The 19276-nt window shown below is 40.0% G+C and overlaps 1 long non-coding RNA gene across 1 annotated transcript in view; it reads left to right on the top strand.

Annotated features, from left to right (window-relative positions):
* Positions 1–5783: 5783 nt before the first annotated feature.
* The window catches only part of LOC148127968 (uncharacterized), a 49438-nt gene continuing 35945 nt past the window's right edge, over positions 5784–19276 (top strand). Inside the window, exon 1 of the long non-coding RNA XR_015740753.1 lies at positions 5784–5905. This is a non-coding gene — a long non-coding RNA (uncharacterized LOC148127968). The remainder of the gene's footprint in view (positions 5906–19276) is intronic.

Below are 19276 nucleotides of genomic sequence, written 5' to 3'. Positions count from 1 at the left end.
TCTGGAACCTGCCCTTAGAGCAGAGGAACAACCTGAAGGTGTGTTCAAGCAACTACATTGAAAAGGCTTCCAGAAACAACTGTTTTTTTTTTATGATTGACGGTTTTAATGCTTTTTTAAAAATGTTTTTATGTTGCAAACTGACCAGAGTAATTGAATATGAGATGAATGGCAAATAAATTTCATAATAAATAAAGAAATAAAAGCTTCTGAGAGATACAGGCATTCTTATCACAATCCTTAACTGCAACTAACCAAATAAAATCTCAGTGGTTATTTCTAGATTAAATGGACCATCATAAATGCCGCATGAGTTGAACTAATGTACCTGCCCATTGATCCCTCTTTTCTAAAGTGGTTTATAAAAAAGAAAACATACCCTAGCTTTTTACTTAGTTCTAATGAGGCTAGGATAGATAGCCCTCTGACAAATAACCTGAGGGGTTTTTTTAAAATCATATTTTTAATAAAAAGTGATAAGATACCCTCAGACTGGTGAGTACTAAATTTCAGCCAGCAGCTGCTAGGACCTTCTCCCATGTTGCTCTTCCCAAACTTTCACCTGGCTTGCCATGCAACCTGGAAATTACAATAATTGCAAAGACATTTTGAGGAGAAAGGATCAGCTTTATGCAATGGAGTAAATACCCAAAGCACTCATCTCACCAAGAAAGCACGGCGTGATTTTTGCCCCCTAAGTAGACATTAAAAAGGAACTAATAATTTACTGAGTTGTGGTCTATCTGGTCTTATTTGTTCCAAACTGCCTGGATTCAACACAATAAATACACATGGGAAAAGAAAAGATACTGTGAAATCCCCGACAGCTGACAAACAAACAGACAAACAAACAAAGACAAGAAACACCTGGATTTCCAAGAGGCCTCTTTGGTGTTAGTTGGTGGTGAAAGTACAATCTTGAAAACCGCCAGAGTAAATTCCCAGGCAGACTTCAAACCTGTCAATTAAGATCAGCCTCTCTGAAAATATGTCTCTCCCACATCCCACATCTGGACTGGCTTGCTTCTTCTCACATAAAACTCAACTCCTGCATCCCGCCTGCCTGCATCCCACAGATCATCTCATTCACATAAACAGCTGTGGGAAGCTATTCCCCTCCTAGAAGAATGAAATATTTTGAGAAATATTTTAAAAGGCAGGAAAAAAATATTTCCCCTAAAAGAGAATCACTCTGGAGCTGAAGGTCTTTTGTTTTGTAGATAGGATGGTCCAATTTTTCTCAATGGGCACAAAATATCTGCTGGGAGGAGGGACTTAAGGGAGACAGAAACTCAGAGCCCCAGCTCCCGCCTTCCAGCAGATATTTTGTGCCCATTGAGAAAGATTGAACCAGCCTATCTACAAAACAAAAGACCTTCAGCTCCAGAGTGATGGGATGAAGACATGACCCTTTAGGACATAATAGGATTAACCCACTACCATCTAGCAGCAGAGCTCACCATATTGCACGATCTCCTAAGGACATTGCATCAGCTCCAAACTTCAACCAAACTTGGGAGCTCAGACAACAGAGCCAGCTATGACCCCTATAACAGCCAATAGAATACATGTTCTTGCACAGGAACAGGAAGCTCAAGTTCAAAGCCCAAGAGAAGGTATAAAACCCCCTCACTCTCAATTCCATGTGGTCAGCTGCACCAGAACCCTGTGCATGATGCTTCTGCTTCATCATTAAACCATCTTTCCAATCAGCCTCCATGTTTCCAGTGTTTTTCTCCTGGCTTGGAACTGAACTAGCTGGATATTTCTTGCAATACAGTCTTATTTGTGGAACTCCTTTTTTGCAACATCCTGTCCCCACTGCCACCTTATGAAATTTACTCCCACAGTTTATGTTCTATTTATTATGTTCATTATAAATTGTGGAGCTGGATGCTTTCAAATAAATCCCCATACCCAAGGTACGCAGGTTATACATTGCCTTTTGATGACATTAGTTTTTCCCTAGGTCATAGTGCGAGCTTCTCTTCTCCACTGTTTCTTCAGCTTCATTGGAGAAATTTGTTGACATAGGAACTGACATCCAGCTTGGATAAATCTTTTTTGCTTTCATCTTTCATGATAGACTGGATGTTACTAGATCTTTCATCTTGCCCTCAATTCTCTTCTTCTCCCTCAGTCTTCTTGTTCATCCTTGAGTTTCATCTCCTTCACCTTTAAGATGAGTTGTGGTGACGCAGTGATTAGAATGTAGTATTGCAGGCTGACTCGGTCCACAGCCTGTAGTTTGACCCTGACAGGCTCAAGGTTGACTTAATCTTCCATCCTTCCGAGGTGGGTAAAATAAGGAGCCAGATTGTTGGGGACAATATGCCAATTCTGTAAACCTCTCAGAGAGTGTTGTAAAACACTATGGAGCAGTATATAAGTTTAAGTGCTATTGCTATTAAAATTAACCTTTGTCTGCTGAGATTTTTGACTTTCATAAAAGGATTTACATTAGTAGTTTTCTTCTAGATCATTTCCCATGATTTTCAAAGCTTGGGTTAATTATTACTATAAATCCACTGTCCTGATACTTTGCTAGTATATCTGTCCCCATTAGCTGCTGAAAGGTGGGAAACATTTGCCTTCACCTAATTGTAATGATCTTTTCTCCTCCTTAAATTTCTCAAGACGTTATCCCCCGTTCTCACATGTTCTCCCTGTACAGGTGAAACTTGAAAAATTAGAATATCATGCAAAAGTTCATTTATTTCAGTAATGCAACTTAAAAGGTGAAACTAATATATGAGATAGACTCATTACATGCAAAGCAAGACAGTTCAAGCCGTGATTTGTCATAATTGTGATGATTATGGCTTACAGCTCATGAAAACCCCAAATCCACAATCTCAGAAAATTAGAATATTACATGCAATCAATAAAACAAGGATTGTACATAGAACAACATCGGACCTCTGAAAAGTATAAGCATGTATATGTACTCAGTACTTGGTTTGGGCCCCTTTTGCAGGAATTACTGCCTCAATGCGGCATGGCGTGGAAGCTATCAGCCTGTGGCACTGCTGAGGTGTTATGGAAGACCAGGATGCTTCAGTAGCAGCCTTCAGCTCTTCTGCATTGTTCGGTCTCATGTCTCTCATCTTTCTCTTGGCAATGCCCCATAGATTCTCTATGGGATTCAGGTCCAGGCGAGTTTGCTGGCCAATCAAGCACAGTAATCCCACGGTCATTGAACCAGGTTTTGGTGCTTTTGGCAGTGTGGGCAGGTGCCAAGTCCTGCTGGAAAATGAAGTCAACATCCCCATAAAGCTCATCTGTGGAAGAAAACATGAAGTGCTCCAAAATCTCCTGGTAGACAGTTGCGTTGACCCTGGACTTTATGAAGCACAGTGGACCAACACCAGCAGATGACATGGCTCCCTAAATCAACACAGACTGTGGAAACTTCACACTGGACTTCCAGCATCTTGCAGTGTGTGCCTCTCCATTCTTCCTCCAGACTCTGGGTCCTTGGTTTTCAAATTAGATGCAAAAGTTGCTCTCATCAGAAAAGAGGACTTTGGACCACTGAGCAACAGACCAGTTCTGTTGTTCCTTAGCCCAGGTAAGATGCTTCTGACGTTGTTTGTTGTTCAGGAGCGGCTTGACAAGATGAATACGACATTTGAAGCCCATGTCCGGGATCCGTCTGTGTTTGGTGGCTCTTGATGCACTGACTCCAGCCTCAGTCAACTCCTTGTGAAAGTCCCCAATACTTTTGAATGGCCTTTTCCTGACAATCCTTTCCTGGCTGCGGTCATCCCTACTGCTTGTGCACCTTTTTCTTCCACACTTTTCCCTTCCACATAACTTTCTATTAATGTGCTTTGATACAGCACGTTGGGAACATCCAACTTCTTTTGCATTTACCTTTTGAGGCTTTCCCTCCTTATGGGGGGTGTCAATGATGGTTTTCTGGACAACTGTCAGGTCAGCAGTCTTTCCCATGATTGTGATTCCTACCGAACCTGACTGAGAGACCATTTAAAGGCTCAGGAACCCTTTGCAGGTGTTATGACTTCATTAGCTGATTAGAGTGGGACACTTTGAGCCTAGAATATTGAACCTTTTCACAATATTCTAATTTTCTGAGATTGTGGATTTGGGGTTTTCATGAGCTGTAAGCCATAATCATCTCAATTATGGTACATCATGGCTTGAACTATCTTGGTTTTTATGTAATGCGTCTATCTCATATATTAGGTTCACCTTTTAAATTGCATTACTGAAATAAATGAACTTTTGCACAATATTCTGATTTTTTGAGTTTCACCTGTATGTACATTGATCTTTTGGCTTATACTATGATATAATTAATCCTGCAACTTTCCACTCATTTGGCAAAGTTCACCCACTTATGCTTTCTTACATGGGGGTATATAATATGCAGAGAGAGAGAGAGCACTTTATTTCTAAAAGAAAATATTATCTAGCACTTTCTTTATAATGATAGAAAATGTCTCACACTATGATAAAAAGGGAAGAAAACAATTTTCTTATTTGAAAAGAAGTTTGAGCTGTTACTGTATTTCTTTTATACATTTTAGTTGTTGTTTTTGTTCTTCAATAACAGCCTATGAGAAAGATCCAAGACAATTGGTTTGTCTTCTTGTTTTTAAATAAAACATACTATGTTTTTCTTTGCAAATGTATACTGTAAAGCTGTTTAGGAAGAACTGTTATTTGCTGATAAATATAATAGAAGCAGGACAACAAATTAGTATTGTTCCTTCTTATCCATTAAGAGCTGGTGGAGATACAAAACCTGTGACAAACAATGAAGTACAGATAGTCCTTGACTCATGACCACAAAAGACCCCCAAATTTGGCTGTGTCTAAGTGAGACATTTGTCAAGTGAGTTTTGCCCCATTTTACAACCTTTCTTGATACTGTTAAGTGAATCACTGCAGTTGATAAGTTACCAACCTGGTTGTTAAGTGAATTTGCTTCCCTATTGTCTTTGCTTGTCAGAAAGTTGCAAAAAGTGATGGCATGACCCCTGGACACTGCAACAGTCATAAGTATGAGCCAGTTGCCAAGCATCTGAATTTTGATCACATAACTGCAAAGGTTGTAACTGTGAAAAATGGTCATAAGTCACTTTTTTCAGTGCCATTGTAACTGTGAACCAAGGATCTTCAAACTTGGGAATTTTAAGACTTGTGGACTTCAACTCCCAGAATTCCTGAGCTAAGATGACTGGAGGATGAATTCTGGGAGTTGAAGTCCACAAGTCTTAAAGCTGTCAAGTTTGAAGACTCCCACTGTGAATAAATGAATAAATGAACAATTGTAAGCCAAGGACTAACTGTATTAACTGAAGCAGGACAAAATGCCTAGTGTTGTTTCTTATCAGTTAAGACTGATGGAGATACAAAACCTTCAGCAAAACATGAAATAGAGATCTAATGATGGATTCTTGGATTCTTCCCTGTACAGTTCTTTATGATAGCTCTGGGCTTTGTATGATGCAATCCTTTTCCCCTTAGCTCAGAATGAAGCTCTTTACTCTGAAATTGTTTCTTTATGGCAGAGGTCTCCAAACTTAGCAACTTTAAGACTTGTGGACTTCAATGCTGGCTGGAGAATTCTGGGAGTTGAGGTCCACAAGTCTTAAAGTTGGTAAGTGTGAGAACCCCTGCTCTATGGTTTAAGGCAAAAAGGCCGAAACCCAAGACAGAAGATTTTCACTGAACGTCTGTAAAGATTCACAGTCATCCAGGTCATGATAGTCCCAAAGGTGCTTTTTCGGGAGGCCATTGGACTTTCTTGAAAAGACATTTCACTTCTCATCCAAGAAGCTTCTTCAGCTCTGACAAGATCGTGGGGAATGGTATCCTGTGGGACATTTTCATTGAAATGAATGTTTGGAGAAAGGACTTCCAGATGATACACCAGGTAAAGCAATGGGATAGGAGTGTGTGGGGGTGGGGGTGGGAGAGGGATGATATTGTACAAGAATCTTGATTGTGATTAGTTAAATAAGGGATCAGCTGGAAACTAAATAGGCAATATCACTGCTCCTGGAACAGAATGGTTTATGCTGCTACTATACGTTTCCTGTTTATACTCTGTAAAACTTAAGCAATTACTACCTCACCTACATGAACTATGTTTTTTCCATGTGACAAACCAATCCTGCTCATTCTCAGTATCCTCTGATTTGTCTCTCATTAGTGCAGGGGTCTTCAAACTTGACAACTTTAAGACTTGTGGACTTCAACTCCCAGAATTCCTCCTCCAGTCATGTTCGCTCAGGAATTCTGGGAGTTGAAGTCCACAAGTCTTAAACTTGCCAAGTTTGAAGACCCTTGAATTAATGCGGCATCCATATTTTCATGAAGCTCGGCCTGAAAATGATTCTTGACTCTTTCCAAGCTTATTTGGTGCCTTAAAAATCCTAACACCCCCCCCTCCCTTGCACACCGGGCTTCGTGTCAGGCTTCTCGTATCTCACATCCAGCAAGGAGCATTATCAGCATCACAATAGTGGGTTGGCAGCTGTGCTTCCTGGAACCTAGGAAAGTTCGTCCTGTGTTCAGCAGACACACCTTAGCTATGGTCTGCCATCTGCCTTGTTATCAGGCAAGCAGACAGCCGCGGGAGACAGAGACAGCTGTTTCCTACAATGCGGAAAACATCAGGACTCCCTTAAAGGCTTTGTGAGGGTAAACAGTTTCAGCAAAGGGTTGCAAATTTCCTTCTTCGATTGCTATTATGCGTTGCACTGACACAAAATAAGGTGTGTTCAGTAGGGATGGATTTTTTGCTCAGTGCAGTTCTAGAACAGTTATTTCTTTGTTTTAGCAGAATGCCCATTAAGGGGAGTAAGAAACTACTAATTTCTGGAACCAAGAGATCTTGGTAGATGCTGCAATGATATCTGCATTTAATTTATGTTGACAAGCAAAGAAACAAAGGCACCCGTTGTTCTTGCCTGTAACATATTAAGTTTCATGCAGTTTTATGTACTCCTGATATTAGAAAAATCTAGATAAACTTGTATTTTAAGAAAGGATGTTGTCACCAATTGTTGTCACCTTAACCAATACCATGCAAGTCTACTAAGAAGGCAAAATAGACAAAGGTACACATAGAGCTTGTGACCTGTGTGCACCATGTTTGTGTTTGTGCATCATATTTTCGAGCTCCATGTTGAACTATTAATGTGCTAGCACGTTTATTTCTTCATGAGTGAACAAATAATACCAATATTTATCTATTTCATATATAAAGCTACCCACAGTTATTTAGTTCATATATAAAGCAAGCCACCCACACCAACATTTATTTCATATATAAAGCCACCCATAATCTTTTTTTATAATTTTATTGTTGAACAACAAACAGAAAAAAAAACATTAAAAAGAATGAATGCGGTGCATATATAACAAAAAATACAAATTTACATATGTACATAAATATTAATCATCTTTGCTAGAGTTACTCCTTTCTTTTTTTAAACCAGTGGTAAAACTTCTCCCAAATTCTGTAATAATCAGAGTCAGTCTTAACTTTTAATTCTTGAGTTATTCTATCCATTTCAGCTCATGACCAAATTTTTCTAATTGTTTCCATCTCTTCTGGCATATCATTTCCTTTCCATCTCTGGGCAAGAGCTAGTCTCATGGCAGTGGTGACATGGATTATTAAATATATTATCTCTTTATTATATTTCCCCACATTGATTCCTAATAAGAAAATTTCAGGTCTGAACTCTATTTTAATTTTACACATCTCTTCTAACCAGTTTCTGATTTTCAGCCAATATGTTTGGGCTTTTTCACATTTCCACCATACATGGTAATATGTTCCAATTTCTTTACTGCATTTCAGCATTTAGGAGATAATTTTGGATAAATTTTTGCTAGTTTTGATGGCAGGATGTGCCATCGATAAAACATTTTTAGTAAATGTTCTTTATATGATACTGCCAGGGTAATTTTCCTATTTCTGTCCCATAAAATTTGCTAATCTTCCAAATTTATATCCAAAATCTTTCATCCAGGCCTGCATCGTTTCTTTCACCTTTTCTTCTTCCAATTTACATTCCAATAGTACTTGAAATTTTTTTAATCAATTTCTCGTCCGCTCCTAATAATATTTTATCTAATTCTGTTTTCCGTTTACTAATACACCATTCTTTCATATCTTTACTATACCTTGATTGTAATTGTAAGTAGGCCAAGCCACCCATAATCTTTGAGCTCCATGTTGAACTACTAATGTACTAATACTTTTATTTGCTCATAACACCAACATTTATTTATTTCATATATAAAACCACCCAAGCATAAAAAAGTAATTTGTCCAGTTTAGTCACTTCAGTTCCTGAATTAAAAGAATAACTAGGGCCAATTGTGTGAGTAATTCATTAAACCAAGCCTCCCTTACTTAAATCTCATGAAGTTTAGCTCCCTTAATCATTGTCAACTTTTTATCACAGAGATTCTACAGGCACATCATGATGTCTTCAAAAGAATTTTCTGAAATCTAATGACTTCTAAATTTACAGTTAGAGACCAGTTTTTTTTAAAGAATAAATTCCCAAAATAAGACAAAAACAAGGACAATATAGTGTAAATGTGGGATTTGCTGGAGAGTAATAAATAGCCATGCCTCACTGTAAGCCCTATAAGGCAGACCAGCCTAGGAAACCTGCAAGGCCTCATACAGACCTAGAGCTACTTTTATTAGAATAGTAGTAGTTAGATAATGTTACAGATTTAATGTGCTTCTTCCCTTCTTCTTTTATATTAATGAGAATTAGGTGGAGGGCCTCTGAGGTGTTTCACAAATCCCTTTCTTGGCTGGGCTCAAGTTTCATTTATTGTTGCCTTGGTAGAAAATCTTTCCTTTGTTCTTCAAGAACATCCTCTTTATTTAACATAGATACTAAGAAGAGCACCGATCTTTATCTCAATATTACCAAAAAGCATGAGCATCCATGTTCTGGAAAAGTTCTCCAAATTCTAAAGAAAATGTATGAAAGGATAAGCAAAAACATGAATTTTCCAGGTTTTCTTACATCTGACAGAAACTAACCACTATACTATGATACAATTTTCATACCCGCTATCAACTGTGAAAGTGGGAATCTCATAATTTGGAGACATTTTGCTATCTCAGGATCTGGATGATTTATTATTGAAGGAAGTATGAAATCTGTGTTATTATCAAAGAATTCTACAAGACAATATCAGGTCATCTGTTCATCAGCTGGCGCACAAGTGGGTCACACAGCAAAACAAGCAAATCTATAAACATTACAAGCAAATATGTAAGAAAATGGATGACGAAGTTTGTTCTTTGCTTGGGTTATTTAATAAACAGTGTGGTATATTTTGGGCAGTTGGTCCACCATCATCTATAAATCAAAATTTCATTACACATAGGAATAATTACAGTTCATATCATTTTTTTAAACCAGCAGGTGATGCCCATTGACCCAAATTTAATTTAATTTTAAATGGCAGAATCTGCATTAAAGCTAAATTTAGCAAGATCTTTGTATTTACACATGAGGCTTTCCAATATTGAAATGGTTTTTTTTAAAATTGAGAGTATTTTAGTAATTCAAAACTATGTCTACTTTTTAACATTTATGACATAGTGTGAAAACACATAGGCTTATCCATCATGTAAAAAAATTGTTAATCACTGCTGGCTGTTTCCATTAAGAACTGGAAATACCAAGGATTGAGCTAATGAGTTGGCCTTAAGGAACTGGGATTGACAATTACCTGCTAAGGTCTATCAAACAGCCAGGGAGCAAAATCCTGATCCTTTTCTATCTTAAGGCAACCCTAAAGAGAAAGACTCTCTTTAGTTTACCTCAGCTCCTAGTAATTTCATGGAATTATAATCATCCTGGGAACAAAATTGAAGTGGTCTTTTCAAGTTCCCCATCTAGCCTACAAGCCTGATATTCCCTTGGGGTTGGGGGGGGGGGGGGGGGGGGGGGGGGGGGGGGGGGGGGGGGGGGGGGGGGGGGGGGGGGGGGGGGGTTGGGGGGGGGGGGGGGGTGGGGGTGGGGGGGGGGGGTTGGGGGGGGCTTGGTTGGGGGGGGGGGGGGGGGGGGGGGGGGGGGGGGGGGGGGGGGGGGGGGGGGGGGGGGGGGGGGGGGGGGGGGGGGGGGGGGGGGGGGTGGGGGGGGGGGGGGGGGGGGGGGGGGGGGGGGGGGGGGGAGGGGGGGGGGTTGGGTTTTTTTTTGTGGTGGGGGGGGGTGTTTGGTTTTTGTGGTTTGTGTGATCCCTATACAAATATCAGCCAGATCCAATTGTACTTAGCTTTAAAAGAAGAGGTATGGTTGAATAGATACTGCCATCTAGCTAGGCCTTGGTGAGAAATAATAGTTTTATTTAATTCAAAAATTCTTACTAGAATGCTCCATAAATTAGTGACAACTGCTTCTGGCAATAATTAGCCCTTCAAAATTAGAAATGTCAAAGCAGTTAATAATCAGGGCATACTAATGCATCTATGAAAAGTTGTAATATTTTAAGAAAGATAAAAATCAGTGACTCACAACAGGCTTCTTCAAACTTTGCAGTGTCATAAATGCCAACATTTCACATAAGGTTGGCCTTTCTCATAACCCTGATACCACAAATTCAGAATCTTCTCTAAATCATACAATTTGCTAAAGCTAAATTGAAAATCTTCAGAAATATTGTGGCTGTGGAATGTAAAACTGATGGGGGAAAAACTTCCCTATTTTACAAAGGATGCCATAATGTGATGATGAAAACTTTTTAATATTAAACTTCATTTTTAATATTACTGATTTGTTAATTAAAACCATTTTAAAGAGACATCAGCTCCTTAATTTAATTTAAATCAATTTATTTAAGTATCAGCTGCGTTGCAAAATTCCCTGGTTTCACTTCTGCGAAGGCACAGTTGATAGAATTTTGTTTCAGAATCCTACTGAACTAAATAGGCATATAAAAATTGGGATTTTTGTTTCCATCCATAAGCCACAATAATACCGGCCAAGTTCTATTGTAAAGAATCAGTAGAAGTTAAATTCCTCACTAGGTGCACTTTCGGTACAATTGAAAATTTAGACTTAGTAATGTATTAAATTTATATATCGCCCATCTCACTATCGACTTTCCTCCTGCTGTGCCTGGACAAATTGAAGGTCTGCAAAACCTAGTCAGGATTCTACTTTTCTAATGCATGCGAAGACTTACATCTGATTAATAGGTTCCAGGTTTTTCTTTCCACTATAATAACTGAATAAGCAGTCCTTTCCAGGAAGAGTAGGAACAATGTAAATTTTTTAACTTAGCTTAATGAATACAAACATTTAATGACCATGTCATATGATCTAGGCCAAATCAGTTAGATAGCTCACTCAATTGACACTGGTTAATGACCAAAATACTTGGTAACGCTCCCATTCTTACACTTGAGAGGTGTTAGCTAGATGCCTTCATGTAAGCCACCTGCTAAAAACATGCTATGGAAAACAAGCAGTTTCTTCACTACCTTCTCCTTTTTGGGCGAGAATAAAGTGGGTAGATAATAATCACCACGTTAAGGAGCTGGTGAGAAGGCCTTCTTCTAAACAGTTTACTGCCGGTGCCTTATGCAAACTTGATCCTACAGCAAATATCCTGAGAGAAAAAGCATTTTCCAATTATCGTTCTCTTTAGGAAGGAATAATAACATCAGTTCTAGCAGCACTAATGTACCTTAAAAGCAGAAGGTGCCATAATACAAACTGCAATTTGTACGAGTTAAATTGCAAAGCCGTCTATAGTAATATCTGCTCACTTTTCATAGCAACATTTTGTAGATCCGGGACAGATCACAGAGAACCTGCTGTCTCTTTATAACCTACATTTTTAATAGGCCCTTTAAACATTTGGACATACATATACCCGCATTTAAATAGCATTCTTTTCAGCTGGTAAATGTAATTATCTACAATCTGAAGTCAAAGAAAAAGAATGGAAATTGACTGAATCAAAATATTCTGTCACCACGATACATAAGCAACCCAAGCATCTTTTCAACAAATGAAATTGTCCTTTATTTTATGCTTTTAGAAATACATTAGGGTAATTGCTCTGCAACAAATTACCTTCTGTGCTGTAAGCTTGACTACAACATCTTTAGCACGGACATCAATTGTGCAGATTGTCATGATCTTCTGACAATCTCCTGGGTGAGTTCCCCTACCAGCCTGTTTATAAGGGCGTTCAGTTGAGCAATATGTAAAATAATTATATTTCAATGGAGATATTACACTGAAAAGGAGAAGCCCGATTATGTGTCAAGTGCTAAATGGAACCGTTCTGGGAACAAGGCCTTCATATTGGTGCCTTTAATCAGTGTAAATAATTTTTTCAAACTAATCACAGTATTGCTGCCTCATAATCACAATTTGCTTGCTTAATAATAAACATATATTTTTCAGTACTGGCCACTATTTTTATTTAAAAATGAATTAAGGACTAGCATCTGGGTTTGTCTTCGGGTCCAATAAAACAGTATTATGAAGAATTCCAGGAGAAACACAAAGATAATGTCATAATCAGATAACACTAGAATAGCCCTGCGTTTTTTAAAATGTCTTTCTCCTCCACCCTCAAAGAAAGAAACTGGTGCTCAGCCATTATTTTGTTTTACATCTACTTAATGCACAATTGCCTGGCCTAGAGTTTACATTTTATATTCAAAATTAATGGAAACAGATTAATGAATTGAGGAGCAAGGGCTTGTGCAGAAATCCAACCGACTGTTCTGATGGATGCCAAATTTTGAGAGTTATAATGTGTTCAGACATATGTGTAAGGAGAGAGGTATAAGAAAATCCCATTGCTTTTTTCTGAAGGTCCAAACAACATTAAATGGCAAGGTTCATATAAATGTATGAGACTTATACAAATTTGTCATACATTTCTTTACGCATTTACTGTTGCATTTTTTATCCCATCATTATTATTTTTTGTCAAGACCGCATATAAACTAACTGTCGTGATTAAATAGGTTGCTTTTGAAGGACAGAAGGAAGATCCACTACCAAGGCAATGTCAGAAGAATGAGATGAGCCCACTCTAAGAAAGTGAAAATACCTCAAATAGACTCCTTTAAATTCTTATGCAAGACCTTCATAGGCTCCTGTTTATTATAGCTGCTGCTCCGATAAAAGTAGCTTTAGGTGTGCACCATGCCTGTTTTTTGTTTGTCTACCTAATAAGACCCCCTCCTACTGTTTCTGAAGGGTCTGGAGGCTGGGCAAGAACATACCCCATTCTTGTTGATATCCACAGCCTCCAAAAATCGCACAAGAATGGGGTGTGATTTTTGAAAATAGTTATTGGTGTTGATGAACAGTGCCATGTCATCAGGGTGTGTCACCTCTGACATGCATTTCAAAGCTTCGCTGTCATTGCACTAAGGATTTTTCACTGTATTGTCAGTCATGAGGCACATTATTAAAAGTTGATTTAAAATATTTTCTAATGCCAAATTAGGGAATTGCCTCTCAAAAGGTTGTGAAGTGAGATCCCCATAGTTGATAGCTTGGGTGAGGATCTGGCCTTCTAGTTCTTCTTCCACTAATATAGACAAATATCTTAAGATCAGTGCACTATATACTGTATATGTAAGAAAAAAGTCCCAAGGATGTTATGACTTAGTTCAAAACGCTTTCACGCATAAAACATGGGAATCCCAACACCTCCCTTAAATATCCTCAAACTAATTGGGGATAATGGGAATTGTAGCTGTAGACATCTTGAACTGAGGTTGGGGCTAAATTGGGAAAGCTGTCACAATCCTGAATTAGTTCCTAAGGAGAAGGCCTATGTGAACACAGGACTTTGTCATATATTATAGGCAGAAAAAGATACAGAATACAGGAGAGGTTACATTGCCACAAACTAACATCAAGAGCTATGCAGAGTATTTTTTAGATTAAGAAGCCAGATAGATAATTATTGAGCCCTATACATAATTAATAATGGAACCTTCTATTAAAGATATTGGATTTTAGCTTTGAAGGGCAAAAACCTAATTTCTCTTTCTATTTTGCCATAATTACTTTTGAGATGGGAAAATCCTGACCCTGGAAAGCCCCCGGGAAGAGGGTCTAGTGAGACAGGAAGAAGAGTAGTCAAATAATGCCGACCCAACTTATCCAGAAACAGGGATTTATTTGTTCGTTTGTTTATGAGAAGGGAACAAGTGCCTTTATACTATTGCCCTACTAGTTATTTAATTGCTGGGTTCTTGACTTATCAACCTGCTATAAATTCTTGCTACTATGGGTACCCATATTGGCCCCTTAGTTTCCATTGACATGTAATACACTAATTCGAGTCATCAATTTCAATCAGATCTAAGTTTGACTTACTTGGTCTGGATTCTACCCAGATACTTATAAACTACAATTATAATTCATTATTCAAGGATGATAATGATACAGCCTTGTAGATAAGTACATAAATTCAAATGTTGGATATTAAGCCCCTTTTGTTCTTAGTTTTTTTTCCTGAGAGATCTATTCAGCATTGTTTTAAAAATCTTTTTTTTAAAAAAAAAATCTCTTTTTAAGCTTATTTTGACAAAGCAAATGCTTGTTTGTACTTTTAAATCTTGATCAGTCCTTTTAGATGCTCTAAAGTCTAGTATCTTCCTGTGTCTTTGCCCTAATGGAAATACCCTGCAAGTGAACTCAGTATTTTCAGGCCCACTCAAATGGACATTCCTCCCACCATTAGGCTGTTCTGCCAGCAACTGACCTCAGTTAGAAAACACTCCCCATATTTACTCATCAGAATGCCCTGAAGTGGAACTTGCAACAACATTGAAGTAAAGCCAGGAATTAATTACATGCATATTAATTTTCCCAAGTAAGATTATTAGTAAAAGGTGGGACTTGCGATCCCCTTTGCAGAGTGATGTGCTTCTCTTTCACATCCCAGTCAGCCCTCTCCTCCATCACCACTTCTGTTCCTCTTCCCCACCTGTTTCTCCATCACTCTCCCAGCAGTCAGTCAGCATTTTTTGGTTGCCGACATATTTAGTCATTACTGAGTTGTTGGAGAGGAGTTCTCTCTGCACTCATTCCTGAACATCAAAAATAAAATGCATTCTCAATTTTATTGCATCCAAAGCAAACGGCTCTACTTCCACTAATGCATACTGAAGACAACTCCTCATTGAGCAAAACCTGGCAATAATTTGCCCCAGCAAATCATGCCTCAAAACGTTATTTAAGACCAGCTTTACCCTACCATGATATGGTTTTTGTAGTTAACTTGCAGTGTGAGGCACATACCATTCTCTAGGTCAGGAAAATCATTTACCTCTAGTGAGAGAATCCAGGAGTTTTTATTCTTTTGCACAACCCCAATAAGCATTGCGTCACAAATGAAGATGGCATGGATACCACCCAGGATGGAATGAATGCAAATCTTGGCCAGTCTCAGTATGCACTGTTTACAGTACAAATAGCAGGAATAATACTTTCTCCTTTCTCCCCTACAAATTACTTTTGTGGGATTTGGTTTCTTCTTGATACTTTAACTGTCTTGGATGTGGCCAAGGCAGCTTTTGCACAGCCAATATGTACACCAGTTGCAAAGTTTCCTGAATAATGACTTCCTGTGCTTAGTCATTCAACACCTGGACTGCTTCAATGTGCTCTATATGAGGCTACCCTTGAAGTCCATTTGAAAGCTTCAGCTGATGCAAAATGCAGCAACAAGAGCATTCTTTGGGGCCCTTAGGATGGCCCTTATGACATCTCTGCTCCATGAACTTCACCGGCTACCGGTCTGCTTTCAAGTACAGTTCAAGCAGAGGTGGGATTCAGCAGGTTCTGACCAGTTCTGGAGAACCGGTAGCAGAAATTTTGAGTAGTTCGGAGAAGCGGCAAATACCACCTCTGACTGGAGATTTTACAGTATCCTTCCCTTGCCAAACCCACCAAACCACGCCCACAGAACCGGTAATAAAATATTGAATCCCACCACTGAGTTCAATGCATTGGTTTTGAACTTTAAAGCTCTTAATGGCATAGATCAAAGCTACTAATACCTGCCTCATCTCACTAGGACAAGTATGACCTACTCATACCAGCAGAGAGGGCCCATTTCAGATTCCATTGGTCAAAGGACTCTGACTATTGGGATGCAGAAGAGGAGATTCTAGGGGTCAGATCCCCATCTTTCTATTTTTCTGCAAGAGCCTGAAGTCCTGGCTCTGCCAATTGGCCTGGGGATCAAATAGGAGAATTCCACCCTAGAGGTGGCTGCTAGATTGATGGCAGAGTCCACTTCCCTTCCCTCTTGTTGTTTGCTCTCTACCTATCCATCTTTTTGATTACATATTGATGCATTATTCTCGTTGTGTCCCTTTATCATTGTTTGTTTTATTGCTCTGTTCTTTTACTTCTGTTTACACTCCTTTTATTTTCTTCCTTTTTATTACTGTAAGCTGCTAAATAAATGAAGAAGGGAGAGGAGAGGAGAGGAGAGGATGAAGTAGAATGTCCTTTGCTGCTCAAGAGGGGGTCTAAATCACTATCTGCCTAGGATCATTTTATCTGGATAGAACAAGATGTTGATGACCCCTCTGATTATATGATCAGCTCCTCCACAGACAGGCTTTGAAATGCCATCATTCTTTAGAAATGCTTAGCTTTTATTGCAGCAATCCTGACTGCCAGCATCAAAACAAAAAAAAATAATAATAACGTGGATCACTCTAATAGCAAAGGAGATCTTCTGTGTGCGGGTTATATGTTGCAGGCTTTTAAAGCCACTTTTAGCTTCTTCCAAAGCTGTATGGGCATTGGCATTGCGGTATGTCTTTCACAGTTTTTATAGAAGCAAGTGCCCAGATTTCCCAGGGTTAAGTCAGTGAAAGTAAGCTGAGCTGACAGCTATCGTGCTTCTGCCTGCAGAGAGGCACTGGATACTATTTTATTTGCAGACTCAATAGCCTCTGCAGAAGTGTTTGCTTACTGGACATCCTGAGAGTTGAGTTCCAAAACCTCTGGGTAAAGGTTGAGCAAGCTGCTCTACTGCATGCCAACATGTCTCTGCATGACTGCTTTGCCATTTTGATACATTCAGCACTTATTTTCTTACCAGTGCAGGATAGTCTAGGCAAAAAAGTTATTGCCTTTGTGAATCTTGAAAGATCCATAGAAAGAAAGAAAGAAAGAAAGAAAGAAAGAAAGAAAGAAAGAAAGAAAGAAAGAAAGAAAGAAAGAAAGAAAGAAAGAAAGAAAGAAAGAAAGAAGGAAAGAAAGAAAGAAAGAAAGAAAGAAAGAAAGTGTTCTGGACTAGCAGGCTCGAAAGCCTGCAACTCTGATTGGCCCGCGAATAGCAGATCGTGGTTGGTCACCGCACACTGATTCGATTGGCTAGTAAATGGGCTGCCGCGATTGGCCCTTCCAAGAGCGGCAAACTCAAATCGCTTTCATTGGCTGCCTAGCTGCAGCCAGCCCTATATAAGGGGCTGCTGCGGCTGGGATTCTTCGCTCAGATCTGAAGTCACTAATAAAGAGCTGTTGTTGTTATCTGAGTCTTGCCTCCATTTCTGAACCATCCTCCCAGATCTAACACTGGCGATGAGGATGGGATTCGGAGGCAACGAAGTCTACTGGAATTGAGTTAGCTGAAGGAGCACGTGGCTGACAGAGCGCAACAACGGCAACATGGCCAGCAGAGCTATACCACCCGCCCCATTCGATCCAGCTAGCGAGGACTGGGACTCATATATGGACAGGTTTCAAATGTTCCTAGAGTCCAACAACCTAAAAGATGCCACGCCCAGCAAGAAACAAGCCATTTTTCTAACCCATTGTGGACCAGCCATTTTTAAGATGGCTAAAGCATTAGCGAAACCAGCTGAAGTTAAAACGATGGATTGGGACACCCTTGCTCCCATCCTGTGCAACCATTACGCCCCAGCCGTAACAACTCTCATTCGCAGACACGAGTTCTATCAGAGGGACCAGCGTGAAGGTGAGAGTGTTGGAGATTTCGTGGCAGACCTGAGGAACCTGGGCGGTTTATGTGGCTTCGCCAATCTCGAAGAAACCATGAGAGACCGAATCGTCCTTGGCCTTAGAAATCCAACTGTCCAGAGCAAGATCATGGCCAAGGGAGACATCTCACTTGCAGATTCCATAGCAGATGCCACCGCAGCTGAAGCCACTCGTAAATCAGCAGCACGAATGCACCGAACCAGCGGAACCAACCGCCAACCCACCAATGATGCTGGGAAACTTTCAGACAAGTACACATCGACCACCCATCATGAAGATGTCGAGTCATCCTCAGACAGTGAGGAGGAAGAAGTCCACAGACTCCGATCAGAACATGAGCAACGGGACCAGTGGGGTCATAAACCCAACTACCAATGCGCTGGATGCGGGGGAAACCATCCTCGATCCGAATGCAGATTCTTAGACACCATGTGTCGTTTTTGCAAAAAACGAGGGCATATTGCGAAAGTATGCAGAAACAAAAGAAATTCCAGTCCCAGACGGAGAGGAAGCAGCCCAAAAAGGAATGATGGCAACTCCACCACACAGAGGGACCGCCCTAGCAACCAGTGGAACCAGTACAGCAGACCCCGAAGGTTTAATGGCACGCCCAGACGAGAAGAGGCTCATCAAACCATCACCATCGGCCATGCTTCATCGCTAGATGCTAAAAAAATCCATGTAAAGGTCACCATCGAAAATAAACCTCGCATCATGGAAGTCGACTCTGCGTCCTCACTATCCATGGTATCCTGGAAAACGCTCAAGCAACTGATTCCCAACATCCGCCACCAAGACCTCAGCAGTCAGAGACTCATATTGAAAGATTATCAAGTTAACCGGATTCCAGTCGCAGGTACCCGCCATTTCCAGGTCTCTTTCAAAGGACATAATGCAATTCTACCACTCACCATTGTAGACAGAGACCGGCCAAGTCTAATGGGCCTTCAGTGGTTTACACCATTAGGAATCGAAATGGCTGCCATCCATCATACTGAAGACGATGACTGGGAGGCAGCCCTCGTCCACGATTTCCGAGAAGTGTTCAGCGAAAACTTAGGCAAGTACAAGGGGTCCCCTATTTCGTTTAATCTTCACCCCGACATTGCACCCATTCGCCTAAAGCCACGCTGAGTTCCTTTTGCTCTCAAATCCAAAATTGACGAGCAACTGGACAAATTAATTGCACAAGGCGTGTTAGAGCCCATTGACCACGCTCGATGGGAGACACCAATTGTCACCCCCATAAA

This window comes from Pseudonaja textilis, chromosome 1 (assembly GCF_049901715.1).
Source record: "Pseudonaja textilis isolate UNSWEBS1 chromosome 1, rPseTex1.2, whole genome shotgun sequence".
In the NCBI taxonomy this organism is placed as follows: domain Eukaryota; kingdom Metazoa; phylum Chordata; class Lepidosauria; order Squamata; family Elapidae; genus Pseudonaja; species Pseudonaja textilis.
The sequence above is the reverse complement of the archived record's forward strand: the minus strand, read 5'-3'. Positions and strand labels throughout refer to the sequence as shown.